At 43.2% G+C, this 23,655-nt stretch overlaps 1 protein-coding gene and 1 non-coding gene across 2 annotated transcripts in view; both read right to left on the bottom strand.

The window, feature by feature from the left end:
• WWP2 (WW domain containing E3 ubiquitin protein ligase 2) overlaps positions 1–19,829 on the bottom strand; it is a 150,798-nt gene extending 130,969 nt beyond the window's left edge. The window contains exon 1 of the mRNA XM_060083582.1: positions 19,669–19,829. The gene's annotated coding sequence lies outside the window, so the exon portion shown is untranslated. The remainder of the gene's footprint in view (positions 1–19,668) is intronic.
• On the bottom strand, positions 8,129–8,201 carry TRNAW-CCA (transfer RNA tryptophan (anticodon CCA)). Its single transcript has one exon. It is a non-coding gene; the product is annotated as a tRNA-Trp (tRNA).
• Positions 19,830–23,655: the final 3,826 nt, after the last annotated feature.

The raw sequence follows: 23,655 nt of genomic DNA, 5'->3' as shown, positions 1-23,655 counted from the left end.
AAAAAACTGAGTTAGCATAAGCCTGGGCAGGCAGGGGGAGGAGGGAGAACACGTTTAAAATATCACCAAAGGTTATAGATGCTCAATGAATTTCATTATTCAAGGAAGTCATGGATTTATCAGGAGAAAAAGGGGGAAGCCAAAACTAAGTATGGTAGATCTACCCAAATTTCTTGAAAAAAAAAAAAAAACACATTATCCTCTGAACTTAACCTCTATGTAAATCTCAACAAGCACTTTTTAAAATAAAATATAAAATAACAGAGTAGAAAATATTAAAGTACACCATACATAAAGGAAAGTATTATTTCATAACAAGTTTGTTCAGATAAATGTACATTTACATCTTCATGTATACTGGGTCATGATATAAAATATGTATATGTCTTACTAAAGACTGCAGTCAAAACCTCTTGAGAGGGCCTCCCTGGTGGCGCAGTGGTTGAGAGTCCGCCTGCCGATGCAGGGGATACGGGTTCGTGCCCCGATCTGGGAGGATCCCATATGCCGCGGAGAGGCTGGGCCCGTGAGCCATGGCCGCTGGGCCTGCGCATCCGGAGCCTGTGCTCCGCAACGGGAGAGGCCACAACAGTGAGAGGCCCGCATACCGCAAAAAGAAAAAAAAAAAAAAAAAAAAAAACCTCTTGAGAACAACTGCTCTACAACAATCCTATCTTACTTAGGGTTTTAGATTAGAGAGACACAAACACTAAGCAAACAGACAAACACTAGATTGGGGACTAACTAGTCACTCAGAGAAATGCCATCAGTTTATTATTATCATTTTAGGTCTGAGAAATTTTCCCACATCTACGTAAAACAGTATTTATTCAATCATTCAATACATACTGAGCATTTATTCTGTAACATATACTGTTTTTGGTGCTAATGATACATCAATGAATAAAACATTAAAAAAAAAATTCCTACCCTACAAGATTCTCCTGGTAAAGAGCCAAGAATGATCCTAGCTCTGGCAGGGGAATGGGAAAAGTAACCATTGTGATGTACGCCCAGAGTGTTCTTGTAACAGCAGCCTTCACTGCAGGAAACAGACTCTACCAGGCCTTATCCCAACTGGGAGGAGGAAATTTCCCTGAGGCCCCCCCTAGACTTCTGATCACACTGAGAAAGGAAAACAGTTAATAAACAATTGTAGAGGTTACAGCCCAGGGACAGAGACCCACTAAAAGACTGAGATTTAATCATAAAATTATAAAATGCTTTCCCTCACCCACACTCTGCCACCATATCGAGGGTCCAATAAAATAACAGTGGATTACAGCTGAAAGAGCCAAAAGGTGTATACTCTATTTAAGAAAGAGTTCTTAGGGAAGACCAGAGATTACAGGGGAGACAAAAACAAGGATACTAGCGTAACTTGAGGCCTCTGGTACCTACAATTACATCAATCATTAAACACAAGCCAACTCCTAGCCAGGTTACACAAAACTCCCAACTAGATAAAGGCCTATTCACCTCAGTTCCTATTACCTAATACATCCTGCCTGGCTTTCAGTTAGAAATTATAAGTTATGCTAAAAGGTAAGAAAAAATAGTGTGAAGAGACAAAGCAAGCATCAGAATTAGACTCAGATATGACAGATTTTGGAATTATCAGACAGGGAATTTTAAATAACTATGATTAATATGTTAAGGGCTCTAATGGAAAAAGTAGACAACATAAAAACAGATGGGTAATGTAAGCAGAGACATGGAAACTCTAAGAAAGAATCAAAAGAAAATGCAGAACGTGGTAACAAAAATGAAGAATGCCTTGATGGGCCCATGAGTAGACTAGATGTGGCTGAGGAAAGAATCAGTAAGCTTGAAACTATATTAACAGAAACGTCTCGAACTAAAATGCAAAGAGAAAAAAATTTTAAAAAAAAGAAAAAGAAAATACAGAATTGTCAAGAACTGTGGGACAATTTCAAAAGGTACAAAATACACATGACTGGAATATCAGAAGAGAGAACAGAGCAAAAGAAATATCTGAAGTAATATGGTCAACCATTTCCCAAAATTAACGACATAACACCAAATAACAGATCCAGGAAGCTCACAGAACATCAAGCAGGATGAATACAAAAAGCAAAAAATTAACTTAAAAAAGAAGCAAGGAGAGAGTGCAGTGAAATATTTAAAGTGTTAAAAGAAAAAACCCAGGACTTCCCTGGTGGTCCAGTGGTAAAGACTCCGTGCTCCCAATGCAGGAGGCCTGGGTTCGATCCCTGGTCAGGAAAATAGATCCCGCATGCACGCTGCAACTAAAGATCCTACATGCCACAACCAAAGATCCCGCACGCCGCAACGAAGATCCCAAGTGCTGCAACTTAGATTTTTTTTTTTTTTTTGCAGTACGCGGGCCTCTCACTGTTGTAGCCTCTCCCTTTGCGTAGCACAAGCTCTGGCCGCACAGGCTCAGTGGCCATGGCTCACGTGCCCAGCCGCTCCGCGGCATGTGGGATCTTCCAGGACCAGGGCACGAACCCGTGTCCCCTGCATTGGCAGGTGGACTCTCAACCACTGCACCACCAGGGAAGCCCCAACCTAGAATTTTGTATCCAATGAAGTTACCCTTTAAAGTGAAGGAGAAAAAAAAAGACTTTCTCAAACAAAAACCTGCCCTGCAAGAAATGTTGAAAAGAAGTTCCTCAGAAAGAAGAAAAATGATATAGGTCAGAAACCTCTATCTACACAAAGAAAAGAGCATGGCAGAAGGAATAAATGAAGCTCCGACCACTGGTTTCTTTTTTTTTTTTTTTTTTTTTTTTTTGCGGTATGCGGGCCTCTCACTGTTGTGGCCTCTCCCGTTGCGGAGCACAGGCTCCGGATGCGCAGGCTCAGCGGCCATGGCTCACGGGCCCAGCCGCTCCGCGGCATATGGGATCCTCCCAGACCGGGGCACGAACCCGTATCCCCTGCATCGGCAAGCGGACTCTCAACCACTGCGCCACCAGGGAGGCCCTGGTTTCTTTATACAGTAAAAGATTGATACTTAGGGGAAGGGCATATGTGGGAAGCGGATGCCAAATAGGGAACAAACAAGAGAACTAGAGAGGTGACGAGAGGTATGGGGAAACACCATGCAGTGAAAGAACACAGGAATTTGGGAGGGGGTTGGAAGCAGAAATGTTAAACATTGTGGACAAGGCAAGTCTCACTGAGAAGGTGACTTCTGAGCAAAGACCTGACGCAGGAGAAGGAGGGAACTGAGGATATCTGCGTTAGAACATTCCAGGCAGATAAAAGGGCAAGAGCTAAAGCTCTTGAGATGGTTGCATGTCTTGAAAGTGTAAGGAAAGAAAGGAGGCCAGCAGCTGGAGGGCAGTGAAAGAGGAGGAGGAGGATATTGATAAGAGATGCACCTGGAGAACTCCCTGGCAGTCCAGAGGTTAGGACTCCATGCTTTCACTGCAGGGGGCATGGCTTGGATCCCACAAGCCACATAGTGCAGCCAAAAATTTAAAAAAAATTAAAAATTAAGAAAAAAAAAAGATGCAACTGAATTTATCCTGTTAGGTAAAATCATCCTTAATGAACTATGAAATGCCTTGGAGCAGTGGTCCTCAATTCTTTCTACATATTTGAATACCTGGAGAGCAATAAAAACAAAACGAAACCAAAAAAACCCCACTGACAACCAAACCCTAACCTCAGAGATTCTCATTGGATTGGTCTGGAGTGGGCCGGGGACAGCTGTGTTATTTAAAAGCTACCCAAGTGATTCCAAAGTGAAGTTGTGCCGAGAACCACTGGATCAGTGTTACTGAATCAGCTGAGGCTTCAACTAATTTGACTGCACTGAAAGTAGGACTTTACCTCTATCAGAATGCTCAAGGTTAAACTAAAATTATGTCCCAAAATTGCAAATGAAAAAGTGGGGGGGACTTCCTGGTGGTCCAGTGGTTAAGAATCCGCCTTCCAATGCACTGGATGCGGCTTCAATCCCTGGTCGGGGAACTGAGATCCCACATGCCGCACGGCAAATGAGTCCACATGCCACAACTACTGAGTCCTTGCAGCGCAACTACAGAGCCCACACGCTCTGGAGCCTGCACGCCACAACTACAGAGCCCGCATGCCACAACTACTGAGCCAACACGCCACAACTAGAGAGCCTGCATGCCACAATTACTGAGCCCACGCACTCTGGAGCCCACATACCACAACTAGAGAGAGGCCCGCGTGCCACAAATGAAGAGCTGGTGCGCTGCAACAAAAGATCCTGCTTGCCGCAACTAAGACCCGACGCAGCCAAAAAAAAAGGAAAAGAAAAAGTGGGATGATATGTAACTCTAGGAACAGAATACAGTGGAGGAGCTGTTCCAGGAGTGGTTCCAAGGAGACTAAGTATTGCACCACCTTCCTTGATGCCAGCTTTTCCCACAGAGAGTCTTCCAGGGGCTCTCAATGAACATGACAGATTAAACACCTATATTTATCTCTGCTCCCTTCTCAAACCCCATCAAAATGTCAGGAAAGAAACACAAAGAACGTAAACCCACTAAAAAAGAATGGAAAAGGAAACAACAGAGATGGCAGCAACATTCTGGAAAGTGGCAAGTGAGTCGAAACTGAAATCTAACTGCCTGCGATAGGGGAAGTGGGGTTAAAAACAGGAGGGCTGGTAAAAACCTGCATGGAAAAGAGTCCCAGACTCCAGTCCCCACCCACTTCAGCTAGGCACTCATCCCTCCCTAATCCCAAACAGAGAGTTAAATTTTAATCTCAGGATAGGTTAAATCAGACCTGAGAACTTAAGGCATGGTTGAGAGTAGGGATAAGGCAACATCTTGATCCAGGGAGATAAGAGAAAGTCTATATCATGAACTATGAGAGGTTTCCCCATCCCCACTTATCTTCCCTCATTTGGGTCCTAGCACACTTAAACATACACAACTGAGGAGAGACTCAGACATAAAAGCCAAATATCAAAACAAAGAGAAAAAGAAGAACTCAATGGATAAGCTGATCCTCAAATTCATAAGGAAATGTAAAAGACCCAGAATAGCCAAAATATCTTGAAGAAGAAAGTCAGAGGCTTCACACTTGCTAATCTCAAAATTTACTACAAAGCCACAGTAATCAAGACTGTGTGGTACTGGTATAAGGAAAGACATACAGAGCAATGGTATAGAACTAAGAGTCCAGATACAAACCTGTTGCAGGAAGGGGGACCCCTTCCAGGGCCCGAGAGAGGGCTCTTGTCTCACACTCGGAAATGAATTGTCCAAGGAGACACACGTGCTGACAAAGCAAGAGTCTTTATTGGGAAGGGGCGCCCGGGTGCCCAGCAGCAGGGGAAGGGAACCCAGGAGAACGGCTCTGCCACATGGTTCACAGTCTCAGGTTTTATGGCGATGGGGTTAGTGTCCAGGTTATCTCTGGCCAATCACTCTGACTCGGGGTCCTTCCTAGTGGCACACACATCGCTCAGCCAAGATGGATTTCAGTGAAAAGGAAGAATCCTTCTCACTGGAATCCAGAAGGGAGGTTGATAGGACATATGGACTGGAGTCTCCTCTCTCCTTTTGACTGGTTGCTGGCAGCTTGTTAGTTCCGTGTTTCTTACCAGGACCTCCTATTGTAAGATAACTCAGGCAAGTGGTTACTACTATGCCTGGCCAGGGTGGGCAGTTTCAGTCAGTGGTTCCCTTAACAATCCCACACTGATGTTCAAGTGATTTTTGACACAAGTGCAAGATACAGTAAGTCCCCTACATACAAACAAATTCTGTTCCGAGAACATGTTCGTAAGTCCAATTTGTTCATAAGTCCAACAAAGTTAGCCTAGGTACCCAACTAACACAATCAGCTACATAGTACTGTACTGTAATAGGTTTATAATACTTTTCACCCAAATAATACATAAAAAACAAACAGACACAAAAAATAAAGATAACATTTTTAATCTTACAGTACAGTAATCTTACAGACACGTGAACTAACTTACATGACTGGACATGCAAACGCACGTTTGCATCTTTGAAAGTTCGCAACTTGAAGGTTTGTATGTAGGGGACTTACTGTAATTCATGGGAAAAGAACAATAGTCTTTTCAACACATGGTGCTGGGGCAACTGGATATGCATGTGTAAAGCAAGGAAGTTGGACCCCTCCCTCAAACCTTAGACAAAAATGAACTCAAAATGGATCAAAGACCAAAATATAGGAGCAACTACAGAAGAAACTATTGGTGTAAATCTTCATGACTTTTTTTTTTTTTTTTTTTTTTTTGCGTTACGCAGGCCTCTCACTGTTGTGGCCCCTCCCGCGGCGGAGCACAGGCTCCGGATGCGCAGGCCCAGAGGCCACGGCTCACGGGCCCAGCCGCTCCGCGGCACGCGGGATCCTCCCCAACCGGGGCACGAACCCGCGTCCCCTGCATCGGCAGGCGGACTCTCAACCACTGCGCCACCAGGGAAGCCCTCTTTTTTTATTTTATTGAAATATAATTAATTCCATGACTTTATATTAAGAGATGGTTTCTTAGATATGATAGGAGAAACACAAACAATGGAAGAAAAACTAAATTCAACTTCATCAAAAATTTAAAATGTCTGTGCTTCAAAGGAAACCATCAAGAAAATGAAAAGAGAACCCAAAGAATGAGAGAAAATATTTGCAAATCATGTACTGATAAAAGACTTATATCCAGAATATATAAAGAACTTTTACAACTCAACAATAAAAAGACAAATAATCCAACTAAAACAAAAATGGGCAAAAGATTTAAACAGACATTTCTCCAAAGAAGATATACAAATAAACAATTAGCACATGAAAAGATGCTCAAACACCATTAATCACTAGAGAAATGGAAATTAAAACCACAATGAGATACCACTTCACAAAAAGCAAAATGGCCAAAATCAAAAAGCATACAATAATAAGCACAAGTGAGAACTTGGACAAATTGGAATCCTCATACACTGCAGGCAAGAAATGAAAAATGGTGAGCTGCTTTGGAACAGTTTGTTCAAAAAGTTAAACACAGACTTACCATTAAGACCCAGCCATTCCATTTTTAGGTATACACCCAAACAAACTGAAATGTGTCCACACAAAAATTTGTACACAAATGTTCATAGCAGGATTATTTGTAGTAGCTAAAAAGTGGAAACAGGGCCTCCCTGGTGGCGCAGTGGTTAAGAGTCCGCCTGCCGATGCAGGGGATACGGGTTCGTGCCCCGGTCTGGGAGGATCCCATATGCCGCGGAGCGGCTGGGCCCGTGAGCCATGGCCGCTGGGCCTGCGCATCCGGAGCCTGTGCTCCGCAACGGGAGAGGCCACAACAGTGAGAGGCCCACATACCGCAAAAAGAAAAAAAAAAAAAAAAAAAAAAAGTGGAAACAACCCAAACGTTTATCAACTGATAAATGGATAAATAAAATGTAGTATATCCATAAAGTAGTATATTATTTGGCCATAAAAAGGAATGAAGTACTGTTTCATGCTGCAATATGGATGAACCTTGAAAACATTATGCTAAGTGAAAGAAGCCAGAACAAAAGATCCAATTATCATATTTCATTTATATGAACTATCTAGAATAGGTAAATCCACATAAACAGTAAGTAGATTAGTGGTTGTCCAGGGCAGAGGGTTGGGGGTCAGAGTGACCGTTAAGGAGTACACGTTTTCTTTTGGGTGATGAAAATATTCTGGAATTGGATAGTGGTGATGGTTGCACAACTTTGTAAAAATTACTAAAATCCACTGAATTGAACATTTCAAACTGGTGAATTTTAAGGTATGAATTATATTTCAATTTTTTTAACTCATAGTTAAATGTAACCGCGGTCAGACAAAACCTCAAGACAATTCAGATAGATAAGAGAAAATGTTGCATCCATGAAACAAGAATAGAATGTAATTTTAAAGGAAGAAAGGAAGGGAGAGAGGGAAGTTGGTTGGTTGGTTGATTCAGAGAGTAAGAAAATGCTCTTGGAAAGGACAGTTCTCATGGCAGAAACGAAGTTGATAAAGTGAGGACATATTCTAAGAAATAGAACCAAAAGAAAAAGAAGATGGTAGATAGGAGAGAAAAGACTTTTTTTTTAATTCTTCCTTTTTGTTTTCTTTTTTTTTTTTTTTGGCCATGCAGTTTGCAGGATCTTAGTTCCCCGACCAGGGATCAAACCTGGGCCCACAGCATTGGAAGCTCGGAGTCCTAACCATTGGACCACCAGGGAATTCCCAAGACTTTTTTAAAATAGTAGATTCATTTAAAATGTCCAATATGTGACTTAGTCCAGAAATAGAAAAGAGAAAAAAAAAAAGACAGCAAAGAAATGTTACAGATTTTTCTTAAGCTGAAGGATATATATTTCTAGACAGAAAGAACCTGAGTGCCCAGAACAATGAATGAAAAACAAAAACAAAAAAACACACTAAGACAAAACGTCATGAAAGTTCAGAACACGAGAACAAAGAGTATACACGCTTCCAGCCACGTTTACAAAGAACAGGAATCAGAATGGCATCAGACTTCACAGTAATACTGGATGCTAGAAGACAATGCAATGCTTCACATTTCAGATAAAATTATTTCCAATTATTAAATAAAATGATTAATCCCAATTTATAATTAAAATTATTTCCAATCCAGAATTCCATAACCATCAGTCAAGCATGACAGGAAAACAAAGATATTTTCAGCTTTGTAATGTCTCAAAAAAATTGCTTCCAAAGCTCATTTTCTTAGGAAGCTACTGAAAGGTACGCTCTAGGGGAGTAAATGAGAAAGTTGGAGGACAGTGTGCATTCACATGGGAGAGGCAAAAGGAATTCCCAGATTAACAATGAAGAGAAATCCCAAGGCATTACTGTACATTAGCCTAAAGAGCAACCAGTCCAGATGAGAGAGTTCATAAGACGTGTCATCTTTAGATGAAAGAAAAAAACTGACAAAATAGATTAGATGAGGCATCTGATTGCACTGAAAGAAGTATTATTTTAGCTCTATCAGAATGTTTGGGGCTGAGGTAGTGATAGGTACACAGAAAATTATGCAAATGAAAAAATCAGGAAATATACAACTCTAGTAAAAACAAAAGCTATTATGAGAAAGGAAATGTAATCCTAATACACAGTGTGGCTCAGCTGTGAATAATATTTATAATCAAAATAGCATGAACAATTTAATCAAAACTTGTGATACGGCTGTAATCAGAAGGTGGGGGTAGAAGAGTACATTTGTGGAGACTGGCCAGAAAGACAGCTCAGTGTCCATCCTCAGTGGTTAAAAGGCAACAGATAAAACTGACAAGCTAAGAAATGATGGTGTATGGATGCCATTTAGAGAAGCAGAAGTCTATACCAGAAAAGAGCTCAAAGAGCTAAAAAGCAATATATAAAACTGACAAGCTACACTATTTACAATAGCCAAGACATGGAAGCAACCTAAATGTCCATCGACAGATGAATGGATAAATAAGATGTGGTACATATACACAATGGAATATTACTCAGCCATAAAAAAAACGAAATAATGCCATTTGCAGCAACATGGATGGACCTAGAGATTATCATACTAAATGAAGTCAAACAGAGAAAGACAAATATCATATGATATCACTTACATATGGAATATTTTTAAATGATATAAATGAACTAATTTACAAAACAGAAACAGACTCACAGGGATGGAAAACAAACATGGTTACCAAAGGGGAAAGGGCGACGGCGGGAAGGGATTAAATTAGGAGTTTGGGATTAGCAGATATAAACTACTATACATAAAATAGATAAACAACAAGGTCCTACTGTACAGCACAGAGAACTATAATCAATACCTTGTAATAAACTGTAATGGAATATATATATGTGGGTGTATATATATATAACCGAATCACTTTGCTGTACACCAGAAACTAATAGAACATTGTAAATCAACTATACTTCAATTAAAAAAAAAACTGACAAGCTAAGAAATGACGGTATAAGGATGCCATTTAGAGATGCAGAAGTCTATACCAGAAAGAGCTCAATGAGTTAAAAGTCATTGACTCTACAGAACAAGAACCAAGAACAAAAGGGAGTGAAACAAGGAAGTGCTGTTGTGTTATGAGCCATGTAATGCTATTGGACTTTCTAAACTAAGTGTGTGTGTTATTTGGGGCATAAATAAAATTTAAGTTCAAGAAAGGACAAAGGGCCTCTTCAAATCAGGTCATAGGATGATGTCCTTATTTAATTTTTACAAGAGCATCCAGTCTACATTTAATTAGTGTAGGGGGTTGAACTGTGGTCCCCAGAAGATATGCCTAGGTGCTTACTCTCTTGGAACCTGTAAATGTGACCTTATTTGGAAATAGATGTAATTACGTTAAAGCTCTCAAGATGAGACCATCCTTTAGGGTGGGCCCAGTGTCCTTATAGGAGACAGAAGAGAGAAGACACAGACGCAGGGAAGAAGGCCATGAAGACTTGGACTGAAGAAATTCCCTGGTGGTCCAGCAGTTAGGACTCGGCGCTTTCACTGCCATGGCCCAGGTTCAATCACTGGTCAGGGAACTAAGATCCCGCAAGCTGTGTGGCCAAAAAAAAAAAAAAAAAAGACTGGGGCTGAGATTTGAGTCTCACAACCTCAAACCCACAAATGCCTAGAGCCACTACGAGAGGCAAAGCAGGATTTCTCCCCGCAGAGGGATCTCAGCTCTGCTGCCACAGTTGACACTTTGATTCCAGACCTCTGGCCTCCAGAACTATACAGGAACAAATTTCAGTTGTTTTAAACCACCAAGTTTGTGATAATCTGTTACACACAGGAGGAATTGGAAATTAACACGATTAAGGACAAAGGCTTTTAGAAGATGTGGATTTCATGACAGCAAGCTGAAACTGAAAAGCCTCTTCCAACAACACATCCTTGGGGCACTTGACTTCCATATCCACCTGGACCCAGGCCCCGCTGTAACCTCCCTTAAGAAATAACCTCTGCAGGGATTTCCCTGGTGGTCCGGGGGGTAAGACTCCACGCTCCCAATGCAGGAAGCCTGGGTTTGATCCCTGGTAAGGGAACTAGACCTCACACGCATGCCACAACTAAGAAGTCCACATGCTGCAACTAAAAGATCCCTCATGCCACAATGAAGATCCTGCATGCCGCAACTAAGACCCAGCACAGCCAATCAGTCAATAAAATAAATCTTTAAAAAAAAAAGAAAGAAAGAACCCCTGCAGTCACAGAGGGCTGTGGTCTTGCTGAAATTGTCATCTGTTTCTTAACTGTGACTCCAGATACAAACCAGAATCCTAAACGTATCATTATGTTTTATTTCATTACTTTTTAAAAAATGAGTATTTTTCACACTCTACTCAGAACAATTTGTTGATGCCATTAATAACACCATCACAACTGATTAGCCTTTGAGAATTTGAGAAGAGTCTGTTTTAATGACAAGTGACAGAATGAAGCAAGAAGGGCCACAAAAGAAGAGTAAAAGGCAGCTTCTCTCTGGTCTTCACGTGAAAGCTTTACCATCTTCCTCCTCCTCTTCACCTCTCTTTCCTTTTCTACTTTGCTAGGCCCTTCGTTCTCTCCGATTTCTTCCTTTTTTCTATGACACAGGCATGCCCCAGGCCCTGCATGGGTACCAGAAGGGTAGCTGCCCTCGGCTCAGACTTAGACTATGGTACAACCTCAACTACCAGCTGCCAGGAGCTTATCAGCTTTGCCCCAAAAGGAAGAAACAGTGCCCTTACACCTTTACTTTGAAACAAGAAAAAAACAAACAAACTTTCTTTGCCTGTAATCCACTGGCTGTTAGAAGAAACGATTCTCTAGGGTAGTAATTCTTGAGTCCTTCTCATTAGCGAAATCAAGCATCTCAAGGGTCCACCTACTGGTTCGGGGTTCCCAGAGGCATCCAGAAAGACAACAAAGATCTATCATAGTCCTCTTTGGTTAAAATACTTGAAATGCCTGAGATCAAAAAGGCAGGGAGGGCTTCCCTGGTGGCGCAGTGGTTGAGAGTCCGCCTGCCGATGCAGGGGACATGGGTTCGTGCCCCGGTCCGGGAAGATCCCACATGCCGCGGAAATGCTGGGCCCGTGAGCCATGGCCGCTGACCCTGAGCGTCCGGAGCCTGTGCTCCGCAACGGGAGAGGCCACAACAGTGAGAGGCCTGCATACCGCAAAAAAAAAAAAAAAAAAAAAGGCAGGGAGATTACTTTTCAACATATTCAACTGGGAATAATAGAGGAAGCTGAATAACATGTGGCACCCAGAAAATAAAGGAGCTGCTGTCACCTGCATCAAAATCTTGACTTGACCTGGACAGAACAAACAGGAGAGGATGCATGGTTGATTCTTTTTTATTTTTGTTGAAATATAATTAACACACTGTAAGGTCACCCTTTTAAAGCGTACAATTTGGTGGGCTTTAGTATATTCACAGTTGTACAACCATCACCACTATCGGATTCCGGAACATTTTCATCACCCCAGAAGAAACCTCATACCCATTAATAGTCACTCCTCATTCCTCTTGGCTCCCCAGCCCCTAACCACTAATCTACTCTCTGTCTCTACGGATCTGCCTATTCTGGACATGTCAAATAATTGGAATCATACAATATGTAGTCTTTTGCATCTGGCTTCTTTCATTAGCATAATGTTTTCAACGTTCACCCACACCGTAGCATGTATCAGTGTTTCATTCCTTTTTCTAGCTGCATAATATTCCAGGGACTTCCCCTGTGGTCCAGTGGGTAGGTCTCCATGCTCCCAATGTAGGGGGCCTGGGTTTGATCCCTGGTCAGGGAACTAGATCCCACATGCATGCTGCAACTAAAAGATCCTGGGTGCCGCAACTAAGACCCGGTGCAGTCAAAATAAATAAATAAATAAATAAATAAATATTTAAAAAAAAATAATAATATTCCATTTGTAAGGACAGACCACATTTTGTTCATCGATTCATCAGTCAATGGAAAACTCAACATTTGTCTTATTAGGACGGGTTGATTCTTTTTTGTTGTTGTTGGCTGAGCCATGCAGCTTGCAGGATCTTAGTTCCCCGACCAGGGACTGAACTCAGGTCACCACAGTGAAAGTGTCGAGTCCTAACCACTGGACCGCCAGGGAATTTCCAGGATGGGTTGATTCTTGAAGCCAGGGGACTATAACGGTCAAGGGCACCTTCAGCAAGAGGGCAGCCAGCCTTCTGACTGTACCTCTTCCAGACCCCTTTGATTCACCCCACCCAGTCCTGAGCCACGGTCAGTCTTTCAACAGATGCTCATAGACCCCACTCTGTGCCAGGCCCTGGAAATACAAAGCAGAATGCCACGGGGCCCCTGCCCTCTGGGAGCTCAGATATCTTACTCTAAGAGTCCCCCATTAAATAAATCCTCAAAGAGCTTCTGGCAGGAGAAAGCAAACACATGTCAGATTTAGCAAGTGACAGTTCTTGCAATATCTGAAGTACCTGATTATTCTTTTTTTTTTTTTTTTTTTTTTTTTGTGGTACGCGGGCCTCTCACTGTTGTGGCCTCTCCCGTTGCGGAGCACAGGCTCCGGACGCGCAGGCCCAGCGGCCATGGCTCATGGGCCCAGCCGCTCCACGGCATGTGGGATCTTCCCGGACCGGGGCACGAACCTGCGTCCCCTGCATCAGCAGGCAGACTCTCAACCACTGCGCCACCAGGGAAGCCCCCTGATTATTCTTATCACCCAACTTCGGCAAGAACCTTTCAGACCAGTAAATCTTTTGGAAACAAATAGGCTTCACCAGTCACTAGCCATTGAGTGGCACTGGACAAGTTACTTCTCATCCTCTCTAAATTTCAGTTTCCTCATCTGTGACATGAACCTAATGATAGCACTACCTTATAAGATTATCGTAGGGAATAAATGAGTTCAGGTAAAGCAGCCAGCAAATACTAAGTGCTCTTCAAGTATTACTACAAGCTAAACTTGTTCTTCTTTTTTTTTTTGCAGTACACGGGCCTCTCACTGTTGGCCTCTCCCGTTGCAGAGCACAGGTTCTGGACGCGCAGGCTCAACGGCCATGGCTCACGGGCCCAGCCGATCCATGGCATGTGGGATCTTCCTGGACCGGGGCACGAACCCGTGTCCCCTGCATCAGCAGGTGGACTCTTAACCACTGCGCCACCAGGGAAGCCCAACTTGTTCTTCTTGATGTTGAAATTCTAGGCTCTGAGATTCCTGAAATTCTTGACCCAGCTTTGAGTCAAGAAATCACTGAACACTGATCTTGAGATGAAAGAACCTGTGTAGCAGATGAGGCAGGGAAGAGCAAAAATGACTCACCAGCACCAAGATTTTATTTTTAATTAGGCCACTGTGGAAACAGGCAGTGCTTCTTTTTTTTTTTTTTTTTTTTTTTTTTTGCGGTATGCGGGCCTCTCACTGTTGTGGCCTCCCCCGTTGCGGAGCACAGGCTCCGGACGCGCAGGCTCAGCGGCCATGGCTCACGGGCCCAGCCGCTCCGCGGCATATGGGATCCTCCCAGACCGGGGCACGAACCCGTATCCCCTGCATCGGCAGGCGGACTCTCAACCACTTGCGCCACCAGGGAGGCCCAGTGCTTCTTATTTATAAGTACAGATCTGCCCTGTATCCACTTCTTGAAAGATGCGGATGAGAAGGGTCTATTCAAAAGATTCTTCCTTCCCTCCACCCTCTCATGCTTTTCCAACACTAATGCTTCTTTCTCCGCCTCTTTCCTCTGTTCAGCACTGAGTTACCTTCCATTCCCCAAAGGCCCATATTGAAAAACAATCAAACAGAACTGAACTTGGCCAAATGCCATCTGTACAAAGACCAAGCACATAAGAAGAGAGGGAGGGAGGGACATAGGAAGTCACAGCACTGGAAGCGCAGTGGAATTATAAGCTAGTAATAAAAGAGACTGGGCAGTTCTCTGGTGGCCTAGAGGTTAGGATTCTAGGCTTTCACTGGCATGGCCCGGGTTCAATCCCTGGCTGGGGAAGTGAGGTCCCGCAAACCACACAGCACAGCCAGAAAATAAAGAAAAGAGAGAGAGAGACTGGAATAAAGAAAAGAGAGAGAGAGACTGGAAAAAAGAAAAGAGAGAGAGAGACTGGAAAGCAGTTCTAAGGACAAAACAGGAAGCAAAAGGCATGGGTGACACAGAGAGAAAGAGGACCTGCCCTAGGTCAGGGCTGCCAAGTCTTGATATTTGGTATATTCCTAGAAATGGTGATCAACACTTGACTGAAAGCACTGAATGTTTGTTTTCAAGCTGCTGGGGGTGAGGCAGGAACAGGGGACTACAACCTTCTCAAAAAGATTCAGTTGGCTCTTTTTAAGAGAAACAAGATCTTCCCTACCTCTCAGAAATTCCAGAGTCTGTAATAGTCTGAAGCAACCCAAAGTCACTCACTGACTTGATTCCAGTGGAAGGTGATGTTCACGCATCCACTACTGCATACCTTACTGACAGAAGCATCAGATCTGGGCTCAGAAGACTAAGATTCAAATGCCAGCTCCTCCATCTCTTAGCTACATGACCTCATGCGCAGGTCGCTTCACCACAGTGAGGTTGTTTGTTTTAAATCTATAAAACAGCAGGATGCCTGGCAACAACATACATTCAATAATGTTAGGTAGAACCAGTATTTTAAACATTAAAAAGCCATTACCCAGCCTTCCAAGCTGTCTCTTTCCCATCCTTCTTGGAGGTCTCTAAATTGGTTGCCAACCCAGAAAGCCTGACTAATTCCAGAAACTGGGACTTATATTGATTTCAGCAGCACTACAAAGACGCACGCTTGGAAGAGTAGCCTCCTTAGGAAGAAAAGAGACCCATTAGCTTGTGGTTTGCAAAACGGTCTTTAAATGAAAAGTGAAAAGGAGAGAAAACCGAGTTCCCCAAGATATAATGCAACGCTTTGCTATACTTAAAATACCTACTAGTATAATAGTATAAACTGAGATTTTTGTCTCAAAATTGAACTTCTAGCACTCCTCTTGGCTATGTATCCACATTACACCCTAAGTGACCTCCCTCAGTCTCTTAGCTCTAAATACCATCTTCGTGCTCACTGCTTCCACATGTACGTCCCCAGCCCAGCCCGGCTCCAGACTTCCCTATCTAACTGCCCATGACACCTTCACTTGTTTTTCTACTGGGCATTTTACAATCAGTGTGAAAGAAATTCAGCCCCAGCCCTGTTCCTCCTACAGTCTTCCCATTTCAGTTAATGGCAATTCCATTCTTCCAGGTGTTCACGCCAAAGATTGCAGTGTTGCCGTGACTCCTTTCTTCCTCTCACATCCCACCTCCACACACCCTGTTGGCTGTACTTCAAAATATACCCAGGGCCCGACCGCTGCTGGCCACCTCCATCACTACCACCCAGGTCATCCTTCACCTGGATCACAGCAGGAGCCTCTAAACTTGTCTCCCTGCTTCTACTCCTCACTTCTCTTTGCTTTCTCCACAAGGCAACCAGAGTAAGCCTGTTAGAAGGCAGCATGAAACGTGTCCACTCCACTGCTCAAAACCCTCCAACGGCCCAACTCACTCTGAGGGAAAATCAACATCCCCACGAGAGCGTGCAAGGCCCCCACAACCTGCCCATCTCTCCCTTACCCCCAACGCCTCTCTGACCTCATCCTCTCCATCCCCCCTTCACCACCCCCTCCAGCCACACCGGCCTCCAGGCAGGTCCACCAACCTGCCAGGGGTGGCCCTTCCTTCGGGCTTTTGAGCTTGCTCTTTCCTCTGCCTGGACCACTGTGTCCCCATTTAGCCACACGGCTCATTTTCTCACCTCCTTCAGATCTTTGCTCAACCGTCACCTTCTCAGGAAGACTTTCTAAGGACCCTCTTCAAAACCGCAATGCCAGCCAACAACCCACATCCTGCCTCCCTCCTTTATTACAATGTAATGTGCATTTTACTTGGTTATTTTGCTTATTGTGCCTTTCCCCACTAAAATTTAAGATCCACAAGGGCAGGGGGTTTTGCCTTCCTTGTGTACTATAGTCCTGGTGTTCATAATAGCACTGTCCAATATAATTTTTAATTTTCTAGGAAACATTTTAAAAACTAAATAGGGAACTTCCCTGGTGGCGCAGTGGTTAAGAATCCGCCTGCCAATACAGGGAACACTGGTTCAAGCCCTGGTCCGGGAAGATCCCACATGCCGCGGAGCAACTAAGCCCGTGCGCCACAACTACTGAGCTTGCGAGCCACAACTACTGAGCCCGTGTGCCGCAACTCCTGAAGCCCGCGCGCCTAGAGCCCGTGCTCCGCAACAAGAGACGCCACCGCAATAAGAAGCCTGCGCACTGCAATGAAAAGTAGCCCCCGCTCGCTGCAACTAGAGAAAGCCCACGCACAGCAACAAAGACCCAATGCAGCCTAAAATAAATAAATAAATAAATTTAAAATAGGTACAGCTTAAAAAAAATTTTTTTATTAAAATAATAAAAACTACAAAGAAACAGAGGAAATTTCAATTCTATTGTATTTAACCCAATAAACTTTAAATGTTATGATTTATAGAATATATTTATCATTTATTATGATATTTTAAAAAATCAATGAGATAGTTTACCTTTTTTTTTCATATTAAGTCTTCAAAAATCTGGTGTGTATTTTATACTCATAGCCTACCCCCAGTGTTCAGCACTGGAAAGTGACCACCATACTGGACAATGCAACTCTAGAACAATGCCTGGCACAGAGTAGGTACTTATAAATATTCATTGAATGAAAAAATGTTTCCCCAGGAAGAGGCAGCTATGATATAGCACAGGATTTTCTAAACTTCAGTTACACTCCATATTCACAATTTTTGCTGTAACCTGTACTATTTTTCCCTTAAAATGTCATACTTTGTCCACTTGAAAAAATATTTTAAAATAAAACTTTATGTTGCCTCTATAAATGGAAAAGAATGGGTCTAAGGATAAAATGCCTGGGCGTGAGTCCCTACTCAGTCACTCACTACCCAGACTCTAAAGCAAGGACTTCACTGAGCCTCAGTTTCTTCATCTGCAGAATAGGGACAATTCCAACCTCCACAGGATCATGGTGAAGATTAAATGAGATGCTGTCATAAGCTCTTTACAATTGGGAAAGTAGTGACTAAATAAAGCAGACTGAGAAGCCAACCCAAGCCTTTTCCTCACGCCCGTCATTTTCACATGGACCAATAACAGAAAATGGCAAGCTTGTCTGACAAGAGAAGAGCTAGGACTCAGGTTCAAATCTCTTGTCCTCCACTTACAGGTCTGTGACCTTTAGAAATTCATTTATTCACCAAACACAAAGTGCCCACAACATGACAGGCACTAGGCTAGAAGCCAAATAAGTCAAATAAGATATGAACCCTGCCCTTGAGGAATTTGCAGTCTAGCAGGGAGAAAGAGACCAGCAGACAAGAAAAAGCAAACAACTGTCAAAAAATCAAGTCATCTCTCTTAGGTCTGTTTGTTCACTGTGAAATGGGAATAACACCTTCCCAATCTAACTCACAGAGCTGCCACATAAATCAATTTTTAAATGTTTGTCAAGTACTCCAAAAACCTGAACTCATTATACATTAGCAAAGTACTTTTCTTTTTCCTACTTGTAACCCAAAACAACTCTAGCTCCTGTAAATGTCCAGTTTGAACATTCACTCCAATTGTACCACATCTGTGAAATTCATTCAACTTTTGCAAATGTTAGTAAACACAAGGAAAAAGAGGATAAACAGCTTTAGCACAGGTATTTAATCTCAAAATTATGATCCAGGTCCCAGTTCTAAGGAACAAAACACAGACCTCTCAGTCAGCTACCTAGTTACAGTTTGTCAAGATAAGCAGTCACATGATAAAAGAAACTGAATAATTTAAACTGAAGAAAGAGGAAAACTCATGAAGCAGGGTAGGTAGACAGTGTCCAAGGTTACAGCAGTCTCTGCATTGGTGAGGTAATGCTGGCATTAGGTCGTGCTCAACATGGTAGGCTAAAAGCCATTTTATGGCCAGAGCAAAGTGCCCACACTCTTTTTTTTGAGCCCAGAAGTTGATCTGATCTGAGAAAATCTCAAAGAAAGATGATCCCAAGGGCTAGGTTCCCAAGAAGTGGAAACCCTACCCAAGCAGGAGTAAGTGGGTGTGACGAAAGCAAGATGATCAAGATTCTGTGATCCTTCCTGAAGTTTAAAAACTGAATGGGACCAAAACCAAAGTCTCGGGTACCAATCATTTACAAAGAGGAAGGAAGGAAAAGACTCTCAGGTGCAGTTCAGGCTGCATCTTCATACTGATTTCTCCTTCTTTCCCCCCATGTCACTCGCCCAATATCAGGCGACCCACTCCAACTCAGTCCCAAGTCGCCCCTTCCCCCTGTTCCGATCCCTGCACAAAGGTCACTCCTCTTCACCCCTGGCACCTAAGATGCTTTCCCCTTCCGGGAGGACTTGCTGGCCGCCGAACCCATGACTGCCTTCGCGCCCACCTCGGAGCAGCCCCCGCGCACGACCCGCGGCGAGCCCACCCCTCTCGGGCGGGAACCGGGACACCCCTCCTCGGAGGCCGGAACCGCCGCGCCAGGCCCCTCCCACAGGAAGCCGCCGCCCCCCAGCGCCCTGGCCGCGCCTCCCCCGGCCCACCCCGCGCCGCCCGCCACTCCCGGACTTCCCCGCGCCCCCAGAGCCGGTGCTCGCTACCTGCTGCGGCCACAGAAGCGGCGCCCAACTCCTCTCCCACTTCCGCCTTCCACCGCCCGCACTCGGGCAAGGTCACGTGACCACGCGCGGTCACCTGACCCGGAAAAGGCTGGCCGGACCGCAGGTGTGTGCAACCTAGGCCAGGCCTGAGAACCTCTGGCCAGAAGGCCTTCTTATCCTCTGTATGTTTAAAAGTGGGAGGGTTTTCCACTCGCTAGATGGTCCCCGAGCAATCAAATAAACTGAGTGCTCGCTGAGTGCCAGGCGCTTCATATACTCCTCCCATCAACCCCGAGGGCGGGCCTGTCTTAGCCCCATTTTACAAGTGAAAGGAGGCGTTCAATCAAGTCAGCAGATATTTATTGAACTCAGGGTTACCATATTAAAATACAGGACGCCCGGTTAAATTTGAATTTTAGATAAACAACCATTAATACGTAGGTGTGCCCCCAAATATTGCCTGGTACAGTACATGTTTATACTAAAAAACTACTTGTTGTTGATACTCATATTTAATTAGGCATCTTGTGTTTTAATTTGCTATATCTGACCCAAAACCTACTATGTGCCAGGCACGGTTCTAGGCTCTAGAAACACAAAAGTAGCTTTTGTGGAGCATCCGTTCTTGTGACATGAAACAAAGGCAGAAAGGCTCCAAAACTCTTGCTGGGGGTCCATAAAGTGCCCCACCACACCAAACTAACCCCCATTTCCTTAGTATACAGAGTAGACAGACCTTTATGAACTAGAAAAAACATTTTAAATCAATATTCTTTACTGATGGTTGAGAACTTCAGCTTTGACAAGTTGAATGAAGGCTCAATTTTTCACTTTTAATCACCATTAACTAAAATTAATGCTAATCACCTAATTAGCTCTAAGCACTGTGCACTAATTATTGTTATTTTTGGGTCTTCCAGTTTGGATGGATCCTGTTATGCGTACAAATGGAACTGGTTGAGCATTTAGTCTCTATTTTGCCATTCCAAATCCATCCAGGAGATGGCCTTTCAAGGAGCTACAGCTCTCTCTTAACACCTTAATTCCTATCTAAAAAACTACTAAAATTTCTCTAGTAACATTGATGGGAGTTGTACTAATTCTCTCCTAGGGGAATTAGGGAAGGCCTCTTTGATTTGGTGGCATTTGAGTAGGTGTTCACCAAAAGGAAAAAAGGGACTAGGCAAGGCAGGCTCTCACTGTGCATTAAAGAAGTAAAAGCTAAATATATACCTCGACCTATAAAGGCCCTAGGTGATACCTCCCACCCCTCCCCTTTATTTCATCTCATCTCCAACTACTCTTTCACTCAGTACCCTGCTTCAGCCACTCTGGCCTGAGGGCCTTTGGACTGGCTTTTCCCTCTTCCTAGAAAGCTCTTTCCCCAGATAGTCAGTTGGCTCACCCCCTCATCTCTTTCAGATGTTTTCTTAACTATCCCTTTCAGTGAAGCCTTTTCTGATCACCCTATTTAAAATTGCAACTCATCTCTTCCTTCCCCTCCTAGCAGCCCTTTCCTGCTTTATTTTTTCTCTCCATATTTCCTCAGCTTAGCACTATCTGACTTTCATATGAATATGTGTGTATGTATGTGTGTGTGTGTGTGTGTGTGTGTGTATATATATATATATATATATGTATATGTATATACATAAAGTCTGTTTCCCACTACAAAAATTATGAAGACAGGAGCTATAACCCAGCTCTCAAAGCAGTACCTGGCCCATAGGAGGCCTCTTTAAACAATCTGTTTAATGAATAGACTTCATCAACATTTATTGAGCACTGAACTCATTGCTGAAGGTCCTACAAAGATTTTTTTAAGACACATAAAATATCTGAAATATGTCATCATAAAAGTGCCCTGCAAAAGTTAAAAAGTAAGTTGAAATGTTCATTTAAGGAGAAAGACCCCTAAAACACAGTCCCTGATTTCCAACCTACTTAAAGAAGACACACAATTAAGTACAATGCAAAGCAGAAGTAATAACTGCTTATTGAGTGATAGAATCAAAATGTCTTAAGTATGGTGAGAAAGAAGGGTTCAAATCCGTCCTTGGAGAAAAATCTGATTTGGGTAATGAGGACCAGTTTACAAAGGAAACAACTGAGCTGCTTCCTGGAGACTAAGTATGCAGGGATTGGGCAGCAGAATTTTCAGGCAGAAGAGAAAACAAGGGCAAAGGCAGAGACAAGAAAGTCCAGGACACTCCCAGGAAAGTCCAGAGGAATTCTAGGGATACTTACTGATTTCATGTAGTTTTTCTCTCCCCTACCCCACTGTTTTTCTCTCCCCTACCCCACTGTTTCAAGTTTATATCTCCCCTACCCCACTGTTAAGCATATAGTTTCATAGCTTGTACATTTTCCAGTCCTGGAAGTGAAGTCAGCTCTTCACTGGCACACAAGACGTTTCCTTCATAAAGGGCCTCACATGTAAAAGTTGTCATTACCTCCAGATAAGTTATACATGGAGTTCTTCTACATATGTTTGAAAGTGTTAATTTGTTAAGGTTAACTGTTTCAAGTGACCATAACTTCATAATAATGTTTGAGATTTCTTCACTTTTTAAAAAACAAGGAGCTTCAAACAATTGAAGTGTTTCAGGGTTCACTTCACTTCTGAGAGAACCTGTCCCCAGACACCCTGTGCTACCACAGGCACTACCCTCCACTCCCTGCACACTCCCTTTGGACTTTCATACCTCAATGCCTTTGCCGTACTCATCCTTCAAGGTTTGGCTCCAAGGTCATAAACTCGAAGGTGCCCCTAGACACTACACAAAATATCACTTTGTTCATAACTGTTATATCACCCAAACTGTGGTGGTATAAATTAGCTCTCAGTACTTATTTGTTCACTAAATAAGAGCCTTTCTAAGGCCTCAGTGGACTTGAAGACTAGCGAGTGTTACAGGGAAACAGAAAAGGGATTAAAGTATTACAAAAAATGACAAAAACTACAAAATGTCAAGAAACCGGGCTTCCCTGGTGGCGCAGTGGTTAAGAATCCGCCTGCCAATGCAAGGGACACGGTTCGATCCCTGGTCTGGGAAGATCCCACATGCCACAGAGCAACTAAGCCCGTGTACCGCAACTACTGAGCCTGTGCTCTAGAGCCCGTGAGCCACAACTACTGAGCCTGCATGCTGCAACTACTGAAGCCTGCGTGCCTAGAGCCCGTGCTCTGCAACAAGAGAAGCCACCGCGATAAGAAGCCCGAGCACCGCAACGAAGAGTAGCCCCCGCTCACTGCAATTAGAGAAAGCCCACACATAGCAACGAAGACCCAACACAGCCAAAAATAAATAAATAAAATAAATACATTAAAAAAAGAAACCTTTTATATTAACAAGTATTTTTAATATTTACTAGAAAGTGAATGGCTCAGAGCCTGATCTTTCTTTCCCTGGCTATTCCCCTAAATCAGTGGTTCTCAAGTGTGGCCCCAGGTCAGCAGCATCAGCATCATCTGGAACATATTAAAAATGCAGATTCTCCCACCCTGCCCAGACCTACTGAATCAGAAACTGAGGATGAACCCCAGCTATCTAGTTTTCCAAGCTCTCCAGGTGATCCTAATTCACAGTCAAGTTTGAGAACACTGATCTAGATCATTCTTCTTCATCCTAGTGTCTACAGAATTACTGCCAACTTCAATAAACCTCTTTTATTGTGGAGTCTAGTTTCTATATACTCCCTCCCTTTTTAGGCAACAGGAGCAATTGAGGAAGAACTTAGAGATAGGAATATTAGCGTTGAGTGGATTATATTTTCTAGGCATGAAATAAAAACTTGATTAGAGTAAGGTGAATGAATGGAGAGGAGACCCAGGCACCTCAAAACAATTCAGAAGTGACATCAATAAAGTTTAGCAAGAGGGGTATGGGTTGAGAGTGGGAATAAGGATGACTCAGAGATTCTTACCTTGAGTGTCTTTTTTGGTAATGCCATTCGTAAAAATAGGAACTCAACCAGTGAAGAAAG

Source organism: Mesoplodon densirostris, chromosome 19 (genome assembly GCF_025265405.1).
Source record: "Mesoplodon densirostris isolate mMesDen1 chromosome 19, mMesDen1 primary haplotype, whole genome shotgun sequence".
NCBI classification, from domain to species: domain Eukaryota; kingdom Metazoa; phylum Chordata; class Mammalia; order Artiodactyla; family Ziphiidae; genus Mesoplodon; species Mesoplodon densirostris.
This window is presented reverse-complemented; position numbering and strand designations above follow the sequence as displayed.